Consider the following 18,863-nt stretch of genomic DNA (forward strand, 5'->3'; position numbering starts at 1 on the left):
GCTCTATCTAAATGTCCTGTTCCTGCCCCAATACTAGCTGGGAGCTTTCTTTGTGAACAGGAGGATAGGTAGAGATAGGCCAACTAAACCTCCGCTCTAAGCTTTATATAGACAAAGTCTAGGTTCACTAAAATGGAGCTTTAGGTTTGTGCCTGTGATTCTCCATCCTCTACACCCATTTTCCAAATTGTAAATGGGAAACTCCACATTCATCCAGCTTATCTTGCCAGTAGGCCTACCAAGAGGATTTCCCAAATACTAGAACACTGATCGATATACATTCCAATCCCTTTAAAAAGAGATGCCAAAAGTGCAGTAACTATAGGACCATTTGTTTAATTTCTCATGCAAGGAAAGTTATGCTCATAGTGTTGCAACAAAGGGTTTTGCCTTATATGGATAGAGAAATGCCTGATGTTCAAGCTGGATTCCAAAAAGGAAGAGGCACTCGAGATCTGATTGCAAATATCCACTGGCTACTGGAGACTACCAAAGAATGTCATAAGAAGATCAGTCAATACTTAATTGCATAGATGAAAGTAAATCCTTTGACTCTGTAGATCATGAAAAACTATGAGTTCTGAAAGAAATGGGGAGTACTTCAGCTGTCCTGAAGCATAATTTATATTATAGGTAAGACGATACTGTTAGGATAGATTATAGAGAGACAGAAGGGTTTCCTCTAGGCAAAGGTGTCAGACAAGGGTGCATTTTATGCCCTTATCTGTTCAATTTGTATGCAGAACATATCAAAAACCAGACTAGACTCAGGTGAAAGACGAGTGAAAATTGGTGGAAGAAACATGAGTAATTTAAGATATGCCAAAAAATGACTTGAAATAACCATAAGTGAAAGAAGAAAGTGCTGCAGTTGAACATTAAAAAGATGAAAATCAAGATGACTACAGAAGAAACACACAGCTTTAGCACTGACAATGAAGAAACTGAAATAGAGATTTTGTATTCCTTAGTTCAGTCATCAATCCAATCAGATATTACAGCCAAGAAATCAGAAGACTGAGACTAGGAAGTGAAACAATGAAGGAATTAGAAAAAATCATGAAGTGTAAGGATATGTTACTGGAGACCAAGACCATCCATGCTCTTGTATTTCTGATCATCATGTATGGATGTGAAAGCTGGACAGTTAAGAAAATGGACAGGGGAAAAATATGATATTTTTTTGGAATGTGGTGTTGGAGGACAACATTGAACTGCCAGAAAGACAAACAAGTGGATGATAGATCAAATCAAACCTGAACTATCACAAGAGGCAAAAATATTGAAACTGAAGCTGTCTTTGGGCGCATCTCGAGAAGGCAGGATTCTCTGGAAAAGACAATAACATTGGGAAAGGTGGAAGACACCGGCTAAAGAGGACGACCAAATATAAGATGGATTGACTCCCTGAAGGAAGCCACAGGCTTGAGTTTACAAGAGCTGATCATGGCAGTTGAGGACGAGACATTTTGAAGAGCGCACATTCATAGGGTCACCATAAATTGGAGGGAACTTGTTGGCACATAACAGCAGCAGCAGCAGCAACAACAACATATCACTGACAAAGATGGGAGAATGAAAGAAGTGGATACAGAAACATTATCCCGTGCTACCAAAATCCAGTCACCCTGGGTTCACTTTGCCACCCATTTGCTTTTAAGTGTGGAGGTTAGCAGATAACTGACATTGACTTATACACTGAGGTTTATCAGCACCAGTTCCATAGAGGGCATTCATACCTTTAATGCAAAAAATGAAGAATGAGGCTGCTTTTGGACTGCAAGCCCACTCCCACTGTCCTCACCCTTGGCTAGGCTGACTGGGGCTGATGGAAGTTGCAGCCCAACATCTAAAAGGCCACACATTACCTACTCTAGATTTAAGAGCTGTGAAAAGCAAAGCTCCCTGGTGATCCTGCATTACTAGATTGTGCAGTAGGTGAATCATTCCAAGAGTATTGCTTTAACGAATCATGCAGGCTATGTACCTACAAAACCTAAGACAGGATAACCCTCTTCTTTATATGCAGAAATTTTAGACCCTCTTCGGTATAAACTACACCTGTAATTACTTTAGCTTAATATTAAAACTTGACTCTCCCTAGCCCCACAAGATTTTGTTTGAAATAAACTGTGGATTGTTACAGGTACCACATATGTCAATTTGTTCTTCTGTTACAACTTGAATTCTTTTGTTTTCCTATCATGGTGAGTAGAAAAAGGAGAGAGATATCAAGGCATTCTATAAGGCAAATTGCTTTATATGACTCATGTGGCCACCCTAATCTTCAGAAAACATTCTCTGCAATCGCTTTGCTAGCGAGGAATTTCTGACAGTCATCCATAGAATTTCTGCATTGTGTCATCTTCTGTGCCATACAAGGCTCAAATGGGTCACTGGCCAGGGCCATCTGTGCCTCCATTTATTCAGTGCTCACATTTAAAACAGTCAAGAGGCAGGCCATTTGGTCCATTTAGCCTAATATTGTCTACTCTGTTTAACAGCATTCTAATCTCTCCTCTGATCATTATAGGTTAGATTGCTACACCCAGTGCTGCTATAAATGCTGGAACATGTTGTTGCTTGATTTGTTATCATAAGATGTGAATACTAACGAGATTAACTTTGTTTACTTCTGGGATCTGGAATTTCAACCAAGCAGCAATTAATAACAAAAGGCGTATACTTTACTGTCTACTTATGATGCAGTTTGTTTATATTAAATATACTACATAAGCCTGGAGAATAGAGGTACACATCCTATACCTGATTGCTTTTCTGGTTCTTCCCTCAGCCTGATTCCTGACTGCCCTACCAACTTGTGTTTAGGCCTGGTAATGTTGTTGTTCACTGTCAGGTTGGTCTAAAACAGCACAAAAAAAACCCTCTCATCCACTTAATTGTGGATGACAGGGCCAACTTGGTGCATCTTATCAAGATGTAAGCGGAGGAACTGAAAGGGACTAGCCTCTCCCAGTTACACCCTTCTGGGCATTCAGTGCTGCACCAACTACCAACATAGATTCAATGGTTGAGATAAACTGCTAGGGCCTATGAGAAATCTCCCTCTCTTTATCCCAGAACTAGTCCTGAGTCTTGAGGTGGTGGAGTTGAACTAGAATTAGGTGCTGTGGCCCCTAGGATGATGGTTCTGGGAGATCTTGGTTTCAACACTGAAGCCATCAGATCTCTGCAGTGCCTCCACACTTCATGACTGCCATGACAACTAAAGGGCTGTCCCTAGATGTTATCAACCCAACATGCGTAGGACATGATGCTTGAATTAATTTTCTCAGTGGGACAGGATGATGGTGATCTGAAAGTCTGGTGATCTGAAATTAATAGGATTTGTGATGGGAACCATTTCCTTATAAGTTTTAGAGTTGCAGCATCTTTTCTCCATGTGAAAAGGTGAGAGAGTGTATTATAATGGTTCACCTATGGAGCCTAATGAATTTCAGGGAACTTTGCAGGATTTTCCTTCAAGATTGGCTAGTGCTTTTTTTTTAAAAAAAAAAAATCCCTGGCTTATCTGTGGAATGCATGAACAACACTGACATAACTGCATCCATGACCCTCTCTTCAAGCAGAATCAGAGGGAATGAAGCAAAAGGTAAAACCACTAGAATACAAGAGGAGAAGGAATCACACCAAGTCCAACTGAAAACATGTTAGAGCTCTTTATTGACCCTGTTCTTTGGTCATGATTACGACAAAGGATACATCCTTTCCCACCACCATTGTAATCTCTTACATTCATATTAGCAGAATATTAGATTAGCAGAAATTAGATTTTAATTTTCAATTCTCATTACTGAGGCACACTCCTCTGAGGAAATGATCATTGTAGAAGGGAATTACATGGATCACTTGAGTGGAGCTTTTTCAAACTGTTTGAAACCTGCTCCAATCTCAGCCAGGGACAGAAATGATCTAGCTCTTGGTAGCATAACATAAATGTAATTTTAGAAAAATAAATAAACTGATATTGAATACAGACAAGAAAGGGTGATTAATAGGTATCTGCCCACCTGAGTGATGATTAATCTGTTTTGAAAATGGTTTCATTCTTCTTAAAGAATTAAGTGCACAGTTTAGGAACACTCTTGGATCCAGCATTGTAACCAGAAGTCCTGGTGGCCCAGGGCTTCACAGAACCTTTTGTCAACTGATATACTAGCCACAACTATATTTGCAAAGCACAACCTTGCTGCAGTTATCCATGCTCTGATAATCTCTCTTTTAGATTACTGCAGGGCATTGTGTGTGGGGTTGTCTTTGAAAATGGTCTGGAAAGTTTGTTGTTGTTATGCACCATCAAGTCACCTCCAACTCATGAAGACGCTATGAACGAGAGATCGCCAAAACAGAAACTTTAGCTGGTTCAAAACAGGGCAGCAAGACTGCTAACAGGGCACCATCATCATATTATGCCACTGCTATCTGACCTGCACTTCTTTCCACCCAATTCTAAGTGCTTTGGTCGCAGACTTAAATGGCTTTGGTATTACATTACATGTAGCACTTCTCTGGGTCTCCTGATCAGACCTCAGGTTCATCTTCAGAAGTCCTTTTGCATGAGCCCATGCCAAAGGCAAGAGACAGGGGGCCCAAGAGAGGGCCTTTTTAGTGGTGGCAACCCAGTTGTGTAACACACTCTTTAGAGACACTCACTTTACGGTCTTTTCACTACTTGATCAAGACCTTGTTTTTCTCCCTTTGTTAAATTCTCTATTTTAGAAACTGCTATTGCTTATTTAGATTTTGGATTTAATTTTTTTTACTTTTGTTTTTTCTGATTTTATGCTTTTGCTTTAAACTTTGTTTAGGTTTCCAAATTATGTTTTATTTTTATTAAGTTTTTAAGTTTTAAGGTTTTATTCTGTGAACTGCCTAGCAGCATGGGAATAGAATAAATGAACTGGTTTAGGTTGAAAGAGGAGAGCACAAAAAATGGTCTGAAGCTCAGCATTCAAAAAAAAACTAAAATCATGGCCACTGGTCCCATCACCTCCTTGCAAATAGAAGGGGAAAATATGAAGGCAGAGACAGATTTTATTTTCTTGGGCTCCATGATCACTGAAGATAGTGACAGCAGCCACGAAATTAAAAGACACCTGCTTCTTGGGAGGAAAGCGATGAGAAACCTAGACAGCATCTTAAAAAGCAGAGACATCACCTTGCTGACAAAAATCCATATAGCCAAAGCTATGGTTTTTCCAGTAGTGATGTATGGAAGTGAGAGCTTCCATCAAGAAGGCTGACTGCTGAAGAATTGATGCTTTTGAATTGTGGTGCTGGAGGAGACTCTTGAGAGTCCCCTGGACTGCAAGGAGATCAAACTATCCATTCTGAAGGAAATCAACCCTGAGTGCTCACTGGAAGGACAGATCCTGAAGCTGAGGTTCCAATACTTTGGCCATCTCATGAGAAGAGAAGATTCCCTGGAAAAGACCCTGATGCTGGGAAAGTGTGAAGGCAAGAGGAGAAGAGGATGACAGAGGACAATATGGTTGGACAGTGTCATCGAAGCGACCAACATGAATTTGACCAAACTCCGGGAGGCAGTGGAAGACAGGAGGGCCTGGCATGCTGTGGCCCATGGGGTCACGAAGAATTGGACATGACTTAATGTCTAAACAGCAACAAGGTTTCAACAAGCAATCATGCATGATACTGGAATGTAAAGTGGATGTTGATGAACTAGTATTGCCATCTGGGCTCACCACTGGTCAAGGTGGCTAGTGGGGATGGGAAACTGAGTTCATCAACATCCAGAGAGCTACATGTTAGTAAATAACAAGAGACTTAGCCTCTTACTCAAGTTTAATAAGCGAATTCCATCTGTGCAGCTGATATTGGAATGCCCCTGCAATTCCTCTGAACATGATGAACATGTTTGGGGCAGAAAGACATGATGCAAGACCAGTACACTTAAGGAAATTCAAAAGTTTGCATACTGTTGTGGAATCTAATAATTTAATTTAAGATTTTCCTTAGGAAAATTTAGGTATTTTTTTTCTTTGCTCTTATAGATCGACACAATTATTTTGATTTTTGCAATCCTATACAGATTTAATCTGATATATCACACTAAACTGAATGACAGTTTGTTGTTGTTGTTCAGTTGTTAAGTCGTGTCTGACTCTTCATGACTCCATGGACCAGAGCACACCAGGCCCTCCTGTCTTCCACTGCCTCCCAGAGTTGGGTCATATTCATGTTGGTGAATGACAGTTATTCTCACATAAATGTACATAAGATCAGAGCTTAGTTATGCATTGAATCCATAACACAGCACTCAGGAGTTAATTCCCAAGGTACATTATAGAGAAGGATTTCCTCATTGACTTTTCTAGTTTTTATTCACATTTGACAGTTTCTCACAGAATATTTCTTCATAATGGATTGGAATAAAGTTCAAACAATAACAAATGTGTTGTGAGATAAAACACTGATAAGAAATGAACAACTAGGGAAACTGTTACAGAACAAGAATATAAAATAAACAGACCTTTCTGGAAAGTTAAGTTATCACATAACATTACACTCACCAAATCCCTAAACATGCAGAGATGCTCTGTAAGTGGTACAGGCAGATAAGGAGGTAACCGCTGTGGCTTCTTTCATGGACTAAAGAAATTTCACTTGTTTTTATAAATCTCAGAATGTCTCCATAGGTTTTAAGCATATGTCTTTTTAAAAATATCAAACAACATAGCAGGCAGGAAGAAAACAGTCAATATTATGGATGGCAAGTTCACATAATAGTTGGAATGGTTGATTCTGATTGTAAGCCAAATAGATGACGGACATGCTCCAAAACAAGGTAGATCAGAGGAACAACAGCATAAAAGACATATGCTGACACCATAAAGGTAACAAGGAGAAAACTGTGGAAGACCCACCATTCAAAGGGATCCATGAGATAAGTCATTGTGACCAGCTGAAATTGCCAGTAAAACCAATATACATTGTAGATCATGCGTTTAATAGCCATCATTGTTTTGAAAGGGTTGCAATTCTGCACCTGACAGTATAAAAAAAGACAGGGAAAAAAAGACAATTAGTGCATGTTCAGGTTTTCAAAGATAATACATCACCAACTATAGGGTTTGCTATAGAAACATGTATTTTCATGATGTCATTACCAGAACTGGCAACTAGAGGAAGCCAGATACAGTACCATGTTATGTACAGTGTTCACTATTATCCTCAGTTTTCTCTATCCACAGGAAGGGCTTGGAACTGATCCGCTGCAGATATGGGGTTCCTATTGTATCCTGTGCCTTCATTTTTTGGATCGTATTCCCTGTTTGCAATTCCAAGTGTGGTATAGTGGATAGCTGCAGGAGAAATGCAGGGAACAACAACAGCCACTCTTAGTGGCCTTCATAGACCTTACAAAAGCATTTGATCTCGTTAACAGGGATGGCCTTTTTAAAATACTTCCCAAGATTGGATGTCCGCCTCATCTCCTTAACATCATCAGATCTTTCCATGAGGGAATGAAAGGCACTGTAGTTTTTGACGGCTGAACATCAGACCCCTTTGACATCCGAAGTGGAGTGAAACAGGGCTGTGTCCTTGCACCAACACTTTTTGGGATCTTTTTTGCTGTCATGCTGAAGCATGCCTTTGGAACTGCAATCGAGGGTGTCTATCTCCGGACTAGATCAGATGGAAAGCTCTTTAATCTCTCTAGATTGAGAGCGAAGACCAAAGTCCAACTGAAATGCATGCGGGACTTCCTCTTCGCAGATGATGCAGCCATTGTTGCCCACTCTGCTGAAGACCTCCAACAACTCATGAATCGTTTCAGCAAGGCCTGCCAAGACTTTGGACTAACAATCAGCCTGAAGAAAATACAAGTCATGGGCCAGGGCGTGGCCTCCTTCTATTACCATCTCTACACAAGAATTGGAGGTTGTTCATGACTTTGTGTACCTTGGCTCAACCATCTCTGACACCCTCTCTCTGGATGTCGAGCTGGATAAACGCATTGGCAAAGCAGCCACCATGTTCTCTAGACTCACAAAGAGAGTATGGCTCAATAAGAAGCTGACGACACATACAAAGATCCAGGTCTATAGAGCCTGTGTCCTAAGCACACTCCTGTACTGCAGTGAGTCCTGGACCTTTTGTGCACGGCAGGAGAGGAAGCTGAACACGTTCCGTATGCGTTGCCTCCGACGGATTTTTGGTATCACCTGGCAGGACAAAGTCCCAAACAGAGTAGTCCTAGAACGAGCTGGGATTTTCAGCATGAATACATTACTGAAACAGCGATGTCTACGTTGGCTTGGGCACGTCGTGAGAATGGCTGATGGTCGGATTCCAAAGGATCTCCTGTATGGAGAATTAGTGCAGGGAAATCGCCCCAGAGGGAGACCACAGCTGCAATACAAGGACATCTGCAAGCGAGATCTGAAGGCCTTATTAATAGACCTCAACAGATGGGAAACCTTGACATCTGAGCGTTCAGCCTGGAGGCAGGCACTGCATCACGGCCTCTCCCAATTTGAAGAGACCCTTGCCCAGCAGGCTGAGGCAACGAGGAAGTCACAAAAGCAGCAAAACCAGGGAGCTGGACAGGGGACAGATTGGATTTGTCTTCAGTGTGGAAGGGATTGTCACTCTCGAATTGGCCTCCTCAGCCACACTAGACGCTGTTCCAAGTCCTCCATACAGAGCACGTTACCATAGTCTTTCGAGACTGAAGGATGCCTAACTAAATGGACTAGGAGTCTAGAAAACAGGGTTCAAATCTACACTTGATAATGGAAACTCACTGGGGGAGTAGAGCTGATAAAGCCATTCCTTAGATACATCACTCACCTTGAAAGCCCTATTACGGTTGCCATAACTCATTTCCAATTTGACAGCGCAAAACAACAATAAAATGTCCTGTTTATCTGCTGTGATTTAAATAAATTTTCAAATTAACAGTACCCGTGAATAACCTTTGATCATCTATAGTTATACCTTTCACCTACTGGGGCAACTGAAGAACCTTATTGTCATTGGTGAGTTGGCCAGGAAAGGGTGACCAAAGCTGGTCTTGAAAAAGACTTTCTTAAATCCTCTACCACAGTACATTGAAGCATTGCATTTTTAGCTCAGAGGAACAGTTTAGGAGCTCTAAGATGTGAATCACTGATAAGAGGAATTTGAGATTGCTTATGCCTTAGAAGCTGAAAACTTGATTTACATTTTTCTTTTGAAATAACTTTTTAAAACCTCAGTTTGTAACAAAGATCTAATTTAGAAGTGCCTGATCCTCGTAGATACAGTACATGGGAGCAACAGAGTCCCATACTGTATTTTGCCCATGAGATACTGTAATCGAGGGAGACAGATTACACAATTTTACTTAGTACTAAATTGGCTGAGAATTCCAGGAGGTAAAGAAAGGCTCCATTTTGTTTTATGTGACATGTTGGACCTTTCCTTGGTTTTTACATATTCTTGAGTTTTGATAAATCAGCTTATGGATCAAAGTGGATATTCTTTAGTTTGTGTTGCTGCTTTCTTTTGTAATTTGGATACGCAAAGTGGCTTTTGTTTTGATATGTTCTGGATTAGAGGATCGAATTGACAAAGATCACAAAACCCTGGGAAAAGTCTAGTTTTTAAGGTTTGTGGGTTTTAGAGACTGGCTTGTCTGGTGAAAACTGGTTTCATGCTGGCTCGTTTCTTGAGAGACACCCTAAATATTTGAATTCAATTCTGATGCTGCACTTGTTGTGGTTGTTTCTTGTTATCTTTCCAAAATACCTTGCTGCATAAGGTCCTTGGCTGAGTTGTTAGCAGCACCAGATCTGCAGTCTGGAGGTTGTTAATGCTGCAACCTTAAGTACTGATAGTTGTTCTTTCAACTTACTGAACAAAGGCCAGTGAGAAAGAAACAGACTGTTTGGTGTAGTTTTAAAATAGCAAGGTGCCAATTTTTACTGGTGTTCATCCCTTGGTTTAAAAGAAGAGCCTTACTGTGACAAAATGTTCAAACACATTTTTAAGAAGACTAAAATGCTGACTGAGGAGAGCAAATTGGAGGAAGGCGACCTTCCCTTGACTATCCCCCCATGTTGGTCCAAAGACTGAGACATATTTGTGAAAACACAGCGAATAATCTCTGGGAGACTCTCCCTTATCACTTTCTCTCCAAGAAAGTTGCTTCCAGACGGCTCGATTTATAGACTTTTCGAGTTACAGACTTTTCTGGCCGCAAAATTTAGGTTCGACTTGCAGCCAGAGAATCGACCTACAGACCAGAAAAAAACCAAAATGGAACAAAAATGGCCGGTTATTGCATTAATTGGTTTTCAGTGCATTGTAGGTCAATAGAGATCTGCAGCCACCATTCCAATACGGATTAATTCCGTAAGTAGAGGGTCCACTGTACTTCTCTTCTGAGAAAAAGGTAAAGCCAGGGAACAAGAATTAACGGAATGCTTCTTTATCATTTTTACACTTAGGTTCTGATCAACTGTTGCCAGAGTGAAAGAAAACTGAAAAGCAGTATGAGGAAAAAGAAGAAGAATGTTTAACAGAAAGAAAAAGAAAGAGGCTGTTACAGATTACAGGAATTAAAGCAGGTTTTACTTCAGAATGTGAGCTTGATGAGGAATAAGGGATAGATAGATCAGGAGTTGAAACAGATAAGAATGTGCGATACTGCAATTCAATCCAGACTGAAACAAACTGGGGTGGAGGGAAGGAACTGTAGAGCTGAAGGGAGCTGTCAAAATCATTACAATGCAGCTTAGATAGAAACAGAGACCAGAAAGAAACCACTCCCGTTGCAAGGCTTTAAAGGTAAGACATGGCTGTTGTTAATGCTGTCAAGTCAGAACAAATTTATAGTGACCCTAACAGGTTTTCAAGATAAGTGAGATAGTTAAGGAGTCATTTTACCAGTTCCTCTCCTCCAGTCAGTTTCCATGGCTGAATGAGGTCTTGCCTGTAGTCCATCACTCTATCCACTACACCACATTGGGCCATTACCAAGTGTAAAAAAAGCCAGCATCCTTACTATAACTAACAATCATGTTGATTTTCCTATGGTTATTCTATGCTAGGGGTTCTTACACCCTTTTACAGCACAAAGCTCCAGTGGAGCAGATCTGACAAAGGTCATTACATCACTGTGAAAACCACACTGCCTCACACAATTTACAGAATACTAACCAACCAACCACTGTCTTTGTATTTTGATTCCACGTATAATGCATACAGATTTGTCCCGTTATCTCACTCTTATGCCTGAGGAAGTGGATTTTATCAAATTATAATGTATCAGTCTTTAAGGTGCCACAACATTTTTGGCTTTTCTATTTATTATTTTATTCTTTATGCTCAAGGTCGTTAGCTGCATTCCTGTTTCAGTGAGAGCAAACTTCCAACAGGTGGGGTGACCTCTCATTCTGCCTTTTCCCTTAGAGTTACAGTGGGGTCTTGACTTGAGAACTTAATCCGTATTGGAAGGCGGTTCTCAAGTCAAAAAGTCTGTAAGTCAAGTCTCCATTGATCTACAGTGCATTGAAAACCGATTAATCCCGTAACAGGCCGTTTTTGTTCCATTTTGGTTTTTTTCTGGTCTGTAAGTCAAATCTCAGTCTGCAAGTCAAACCTAAATTTTGCGGCCAGAGAAGTCTGTAACTCAAAAAGTCTGTAAGTCAAGCCATCTGTAAGTCAAGGGTCCACTGTAGATCATAAGTTAAAAGACTTTGTCTGGCCAATCCTAGTGGCGATTAGGTAGCTAGTGTCCTATCTGAATTCTTTCAACATTCTGTGTAATAGTGCTATGTTAATAAAAGAGTTCTCAAGGCGTTACTTGAGGCTCCGCTGGTTCGGGTATCTGCTTGTTGACTTCTTTGCAAGTTCTCTAAGGCTAATTGCATTCTGTGATCACCCACATCATTAGCCTTCCTTTGTTCCATGATCACCTACAGTTTAGCCTTATAATTTAAATAATTAGTGTTTGGTGTTTGCGAAACTACATCTCAAAGGGGAAACTGTTAATGAGATCCAACTTTTAGTTATAAAACTAAAAGTTTAGTGTCTTCTGTACACTGGACAGAAGACATATGGATATGTGGATTGGACTGGCATACAGATATACGGCCTATGGAAAGGACTACTGACGTGTGGAATGGCTTGCCTATGGAGAGGCATTGAGGAAATCTTTGGTTTGTTTCATAAACAGCACTATTGACTGTTTCCTGTTGGGAAAAAGGACTGAGGATTCCTTCCAGCCTATCCTTTTGCATGATAGACTGAGGGAAAAATGTGTATATTTTGTCTTTATATGGATGTAATACAAGCAGGGACTCAGAACTGTACAGATGGAGGGGAGCTCAAGCATCACTGAATCTAACTTCTAACTAAAGCAGGACATCCATAGCTAAAGTATCTTTGGTACATGGCCATCCAACTATCCAGCCTTTCTTAAAAACCTCCAATGAAGGACAGTCCACTATCTTCCAGGGTAGTGCACTCTATTTTCAAATACAATTTTCTGTCAGGAAGCTGTTCCTAATGTTTAGGTAAAATCTTGTTTCTTGCAAGTCTTCCCCTGCATAGTGGCAGAAAACAAGCTTGTTCCATCTCCTTAAAATATATGAAAAAATCATATCATCTCTTGATCTTTTCTTCTGTAGGCTTAACATACCCAGTGGTCTCAGCAATTGCTCACAGAGCTTGGTTTTTAGCAACAGTAGTTGATCCTGAACTGCTTTTTTTGTTGTTCTGTTCTTCATGCTGTGTTAAAGCAACACAGTAAAAGAAAAAAGGCAAGAGAAAATATTTTGTAAAATATACCTCACGTGTTTGGGAAAATGTTTGCTTGTTTACTGGAGTTCCCCCTTGTGTCTGATGTTCCTTTTGCTTGAGGAGTTGGACACAAAAATCAAACTAGCAGAATGAAGAAAATGAAGCAAACTGCAGAAAGAGACAAAAGAATTGACTGTGTCATTCTTCATGGGTAATATCTACACTTATAATGTTTTAAAACAGTTTAACCATGATAACGTTTTCCAAAGAATTCTGGGAATGGTGAGAATTTTGCAAATTTTCTTTCAGGAAACCAAGCCACAGTTACTAAAGTCCAGACAGAGAGAGAGTCAGAGAAAGAGAAAGAGTGAGAAAGAAAACTATTGGTGTTGTTAAAAATCTTCAGTGCAGATGTGACTACTGTTTACCTTAAGAAAAAGACATGTGAAGCTGTCTTAGTCCCTAAGATTTGCTAAAAAAAAATTCCTCAGCAACTTTTTTTTCTCAGTGATAACCAAAATTAGATCACTAACTGATTTTTGCCTATCCATGGAATCCTAGAAACTGCAGAAAGCAAAAATAAAGGAAGGAAGGAAGGAAGGAAGGAAGGAAGGAAGGAAGGAAGGAAGGAAGGAAGGAAGGAAGGAAGAAAGAAAGAAAGAAAGAAAAGTAAGTCACATCATGAAATAAATGTTGATGTAAGGTTCCAACACAGAGACAGAAATTAGGGTGCTGATTTCTAGGAAGAACAGAGCCCTCCTCATATTGTTACTACTTGGTGGAGTGTAGCTGGTGGTAGAATTGAGCCACACATTACTGAAGAGTTCCAGGGGATAAAGTCTGAGTTGGCTAGTCCATTACCATGAGGGGAAAACAGAATTAAACTATAAATTATGTTTGATGATGCCTATGGAAGTCTATGGCACCAAATATCTCTCACACCCCTCAGCTTCCTAGTGCCCATTGGCTTTCCCGACTGGCAGCTTTATACACATCTTCAGAGGGTGAAAGGCTATGTGCAAAACACAAGTGCAACAGAACATCTAATGACAGTCATGGCATTACACTGGTGCCAGGAGGCATAGTCAGTAAGCACGATCCTGCTCCATATTCTGTCAATTGAGGGAGGAATGGTGCTCATCTGAACAGGTGTACAGAGAAAATGGCTTCAGATAAGATACACTGCTTATAGTATTTTTAGCACAATACTACTGGATTTCCATTGGGACAATGAGAATCTGGCTTAGTACATGCGCTTGTAATCTCTAGATTAGACCACTGTAACACGCTCTACGTGGGGCTTCCTTTGAAGCTGATGCGGAAATTTCAGGTGGTGCAGAATGCAGTGGCCAGACTCCTTACCGGAGTGAGAAAATACCAACATATTTCTCTTACTCTGGCCATGTTGCACTGGCTGCCCATCCGTTTCCGCATTAACTTCAAAGTGTTAATGCTTACATATAAGGCCCTAAACGGCTTAGGACCCCGATACTTGGAGGAACACCTGCTCCCACCTGGATCTACTCGGATCACCCGCACGAGCCAGGAGGTGAGGCTGAGGAGCCTTACGCCGAGGGAGGCCCGGAAGGAAAGGACTCGAAATCGGGCCTTCTCAGCGGCATCTCCTTGCCTCTGGAATAACCTTCCTCCGGCAATTCTGTTGAATATATATATTTTAAATCCAGGGTGACCCCTTGAGACCTGAGCAGATGCTCCAACCCATGGTGTAAAGGGGTGTCTATTTCTTAATTACATTTATACCCTGCCTTTACTCCAGCAGACTACATAGTACTCCTCCTCCCTGCTTTATCCTCACAACAGCCTTGCGAAGTAGGCCATTTTGAGGGAGAACAACTGCCCCCCTGCGACTGAGTGAGTGTCGTGGCCTTGTGAGATTCCAACCCGGATTTCCCAAGTCCGATACTGCAGCCACCGCGGCATATAGGCTCAAAGCCCTAAGGGACTAGGCCTCAGTCCTCCACATAACACACCTCTTTCCAAGTGAACCAGAGGGTACATGGCCAGAAAACTGTGTGAGGGGCAAAAAAGAACCCCGCACCTTAAACAAAGCATTCCAATGAGGGGATCCTCATGCCGGCTCTTCCCCTGCGCTTCAAGGTTGCCTTTCAGGCTGTAATGCCAGTCTGCCTGAGGATCTAGCCAGCTAGTCTCGGGGGGGGGGGGCAACTAGCATCATAAAATCCTGGCCTCAGAGCAAATCATTCAGTCTGTATTAGGTCTGAGGGCTCTGCCCAGGACCCCTTTTCTGACTGCTGCCTTTGACTTTGACCCCTGCCTACCTTGGACTGAGTAGTTCCTTCTGGCCCGTCTGATTCTTGCCCTGCTCCTCTGGAAGGGGTCTCCTTCTGGGTCAGACCAACAAACACCTTTCTGGCCCACTTGGGCTGCCAGCCAGGTCCCCACATTGGAGGGGAGACTCCTGGCAAGAACTTCCCATCCCAGATTTCCTTAGTTTTGCAAGCATTTCCTGCACAGCTAGATGGCACCAGCAAGACTGGCACCAGAAGGAAGAGGTCCTGCCATGGTCGTAATCATGGGCTCCTGAGATCTGGCATTATTCATTAGGTTTATAGGAGTCAGAACAAAAGGAAAAGAGGAAGAGAGGTTAGGAAGGTGGTTTCAGAATCACAACTGGTTTTGAGTATTGCAAAGGGATCTGAGTTGGGGGGGGGGGAACTGAGCATAATATAAAAGCTGCCTGCTCTTTGTATGTTATGCATTCATGTCATACTAGGCTTTTTGTGGCTAAATACAAACAAGGCAGCTAGAAGCACTCTGAGCTAAAAGGATCTTTCTTTAAAAAGCTAAGAAGCACAATTATTCAATTAAAAAACCCACAACAACCCCAAGGCTAAGAATGAGGCAAATAATCTGTGCTTAGATATGGGAAAATGTGTTAAGATGTTTGTAGAGGCCTGGGAGAATGAAATCTGATCACTGTATGCCATTTTTTGTTTATTTTACACAACGGTTAGAGGAACAGTTCAGGGGTGGGCAAGGTGCAGCTGATGAGCCACATAAATCCCCAATGTGGCCTCCTAGGCTTTCTCAAAAAAAAAAGCCATCATTCCCTAAGTGATAAACTGCCCACCCCCAAAGCTCTGGGGGCCCATTTGGCATTTAAATAACTCCCCTCAAGCCTATTTTAGGACTTTTGAGAAAATGAGATGTGACAACCTGGTCATTTCCTGTTTCTATAAAAGGCCCTTTAAGGCCTAAACTAAACGAAGGAGGGGACGTAATTGTCTTATACTGGCAAATCACACCTCTGAGAAGCTTCTGGGCACACATGTGCCATTTTGGAGCCAAACTAGCAGAATTGTCAAAGTGTGGCCTTCTACAATCCAAGGAGGAGGGGAGTTCCCTCCAGACCCTCAGAATTTGCCTATTTGTGCTATTGTTGCTGTGTCTTCCCTTGCAGGTGTTCTTTGCTGTTTAGTAAAACAAGGTTGTTGTTTTTAATCAGTGCAGGAGAACACCCAAAGTATACTCCTAATTTTTCAGGAGTAACACAAGCAGATACATCTTCACCCAGATAAACAGATTCTCTAATACCGACAAAACCTGTGTTTTATCTGGGTCAGCCTCCAGATTGTTTAGTTTTATCGACTAATCCTGAAAGAGACTTGGATCAAAAGAGATATTAAAGAACAGCTTTCTACTCCTGATTGTGTTAATGTAGGTTAATGGTTGAAACCCAATAGGAAGTTGCAACTGTGTGTTCTATGCTGTCAAATTGGAACCAATTTATGGCAACTCTAACAGGGCTTCCAAGTCAGTGTGATATGTAAGGAGTGGTTTTACCAGTTGCACTTCCTCAGTGTGTGGAATTCAAACCCTGTTCTCCAGATATCACTCTATCCATTACACCACATTGGGAATCCCAAGGTGCAAATAGAGTAGGCTTATTGAATCAATGGAGTTTATGTAGGGGTTGACAGTAATGTAGGAGGTGATGTGCCTATTATGGGGTTGGGGCTTCCGATTTTTAGCCTCTGAAGTCTCAGAAGTGCTGGGTTTCACCAGGTTTCCAGGCAGGAAGAGAAATTTCAGGATGAGAAGTGCTAGCAAAGGAGAAAGTTAATCTTACTGTGTTTTTCACTTCCACCTGGCACCAGGTCCCACTGGCTCAGCACAAAGGTGTTTGTATGTGTCTTGTATGCAAAATACTTGTTAAATATGTGTAAAAATGAGTCTACATTGTCTGGTTCTCTCTCTTATGTACACAGTAGTTCTGTACTAAATACATTCTCTGCCATCCCTCCCATGTGGCCTCCTACCACTGAAACTTTCTGGACTGGGGGTGATGGAGAGAGAAGTCTTTAATTTCCAAAATTCACTGCTGCTGTTAATATCATCCTGCCAACATGATTTTCATCATCAGCCATACACAGAAGTTACACTCCTGGATTTCAACCACTGTCTCAAAAGCCACCCTTGACGCATCTAAGTCCATTCTAAAGAAAGCCTCATTCAAAACACACTGGATAGTTTTTCTACAACATGGAAAACAGCTTCAGTCTTCACAAAGGAGATAAAAGGTACGAAGAACTTGTGTTTCCATTTTTTTGTGTTTCCTAAGTAACATCTAAAGGAGAGAGTTGACACAACTCCCTCACAGTTGTATGTTGAATGAGCTCATTTTCCAGCACAGGGGCCGGGGGGGGGGGGACCAGTGCCATACAAAAGTTTTATTAGGAAAGGGTAGATTATCTGTCTAGCTTTGTACTAGGTACTCTGTTCAGAAACAACTGCAGAGACCTTTTCCAGTAAATGTAAATTGGTACTTTTGACTGGAGATCATCATCATCATTAGGGCTTCTCTCATCATTTTTGTATCACTGCTACTAAACAGTTACATTCCTGTTATGACCCAGCTACATTCTTATTTGTAAAAATGTTCTGATCGAAAACCCCTCTGTACCATTATACTGTATTTGGTAACCATTCATTCTTACTTAAAATGAAACTATTTTTAAAACATGCATTTAATTTCCATTTAAAGGAGGGGGACATGCCAAAAGCAGATGATTCAAAAAATTGCCCTAGAAAAGTTTATACAAGCCCATTTAAATACAGGAAAAAAATTACATCATAGCTTAGATATAGATTGATCCTACCTTGGTGCTGTATCAACTGTTAGCTTCTTACTTTAGTCCTCTTGCTGTCTGATGTTGAACGTTTGATTTAATTTTGAAGAAGCCTCACCTCTTCCTGGGTGTTTCCCCAGATCTTTCTCTTCAGGCAAGATTTCCCTGAGTGACTGGCTGCCTAAATGGTTTTTTTAAGTGGTAATTGGTTCCATTGTCATACTGTTCTAACAGTTAGAATGTTTTTTCCTGATATTCAACTGAAATCCAGCTTCCTGCAGCTGGAGCCCATTATGTTCTGCACTCTGGGATGATTAGAACAGATCTTGCCCTTCCTTTGTATGACAGTCTTTCATATATTTGAAAAGTGTTACCATTTGGGTCTTATTTAAGGAAAAAGGCAGGATAAAAGAATAATGAAAAGCTTGTCCGTAAGAATCAAAGAAAATTGCTACAAGGTAATATGGGAATGGTATTTAACATAATGGTATTTAAAGTGTTAAATTAAACATAAAAATAAAACGTACTGTCTCTATGTTGGACGTGTAAGAAAGAGAAAGGGACATATATGCATGTGTGGTGGTCTTGTGAAAAAAGAAGGGAAGAATGAAGCTTGGTTTTTAATGAAATAAGAGACATACTGTAATGGGAATGGACAGACAACTGATTCTTATGATTCCTCTACTGAACACTATTAATGATAAACATGTAAAGAGAGAGGAAAAAGGAGTTAATTATCATAATGGTAACTGCGGCAAACCTACTAATTGCAAAGAATTGGAAATGTGATATAAAATTAATATGGAAGAAAGGTACTTTGGCAGTGCCACTCATTTCACACGCTAGCAAGGTTATGCTCAAAATACTCCAAGGTAGGCTTCAGCAGTATATGGACTGAGAACTCCCAGAAGTACAAGCTGGATTCCGAAGGGGCAGAGGAACCAGAGACCAAATTGCTAACATGTGCTGGATTGTAGA

General features: G+C 41.0%; 1 long non-coding RNA gene across 1 annotated transcript in view; it reads right to left on the reverse strand.

Annotated features, from left to right (window-relative positions):
• The window catches only part of LOC110078068 (uncharacterized), a 48,649-nt gene extending 30,478 nt beyond the window's left edge, over positions 1–18,171 (reverse strand). The window contains exons 1-3 of the long non-coding RNA XR_012085765.2: positions 15,075–18,171; positions 12,823–12,942; positions 6,909–7,030 (exon numbers count right to left, since the gene is read on the reverse strand). This is a non-coding gene — a long non-coding RNA (uncharacterized LOC110078068). The remainder of the gene's footprint in view (positions 1–6,908; positions 7,031–12,822; positions 12,943–15,074) is intronic.
• Positions 18,172–18,863: the final 692 nt, after the last annotated feature.

This window comes from Pogona vitticeps, chromosome 3 (genome assembly GCF_051106095.1).
Source record: "Pogona vitticeps strain Pit_001003342236 chromosome 3, PviZW2.1, whole genome shotgun sequence".
In the NCBI taxonomy this organism is placed as follows: domain Eukaryota; kingdom Metazoa; phylum Chordata; class Lepidosauria; order Squamata; family Agamidae; genus Pogona; species Pogona vitticeps.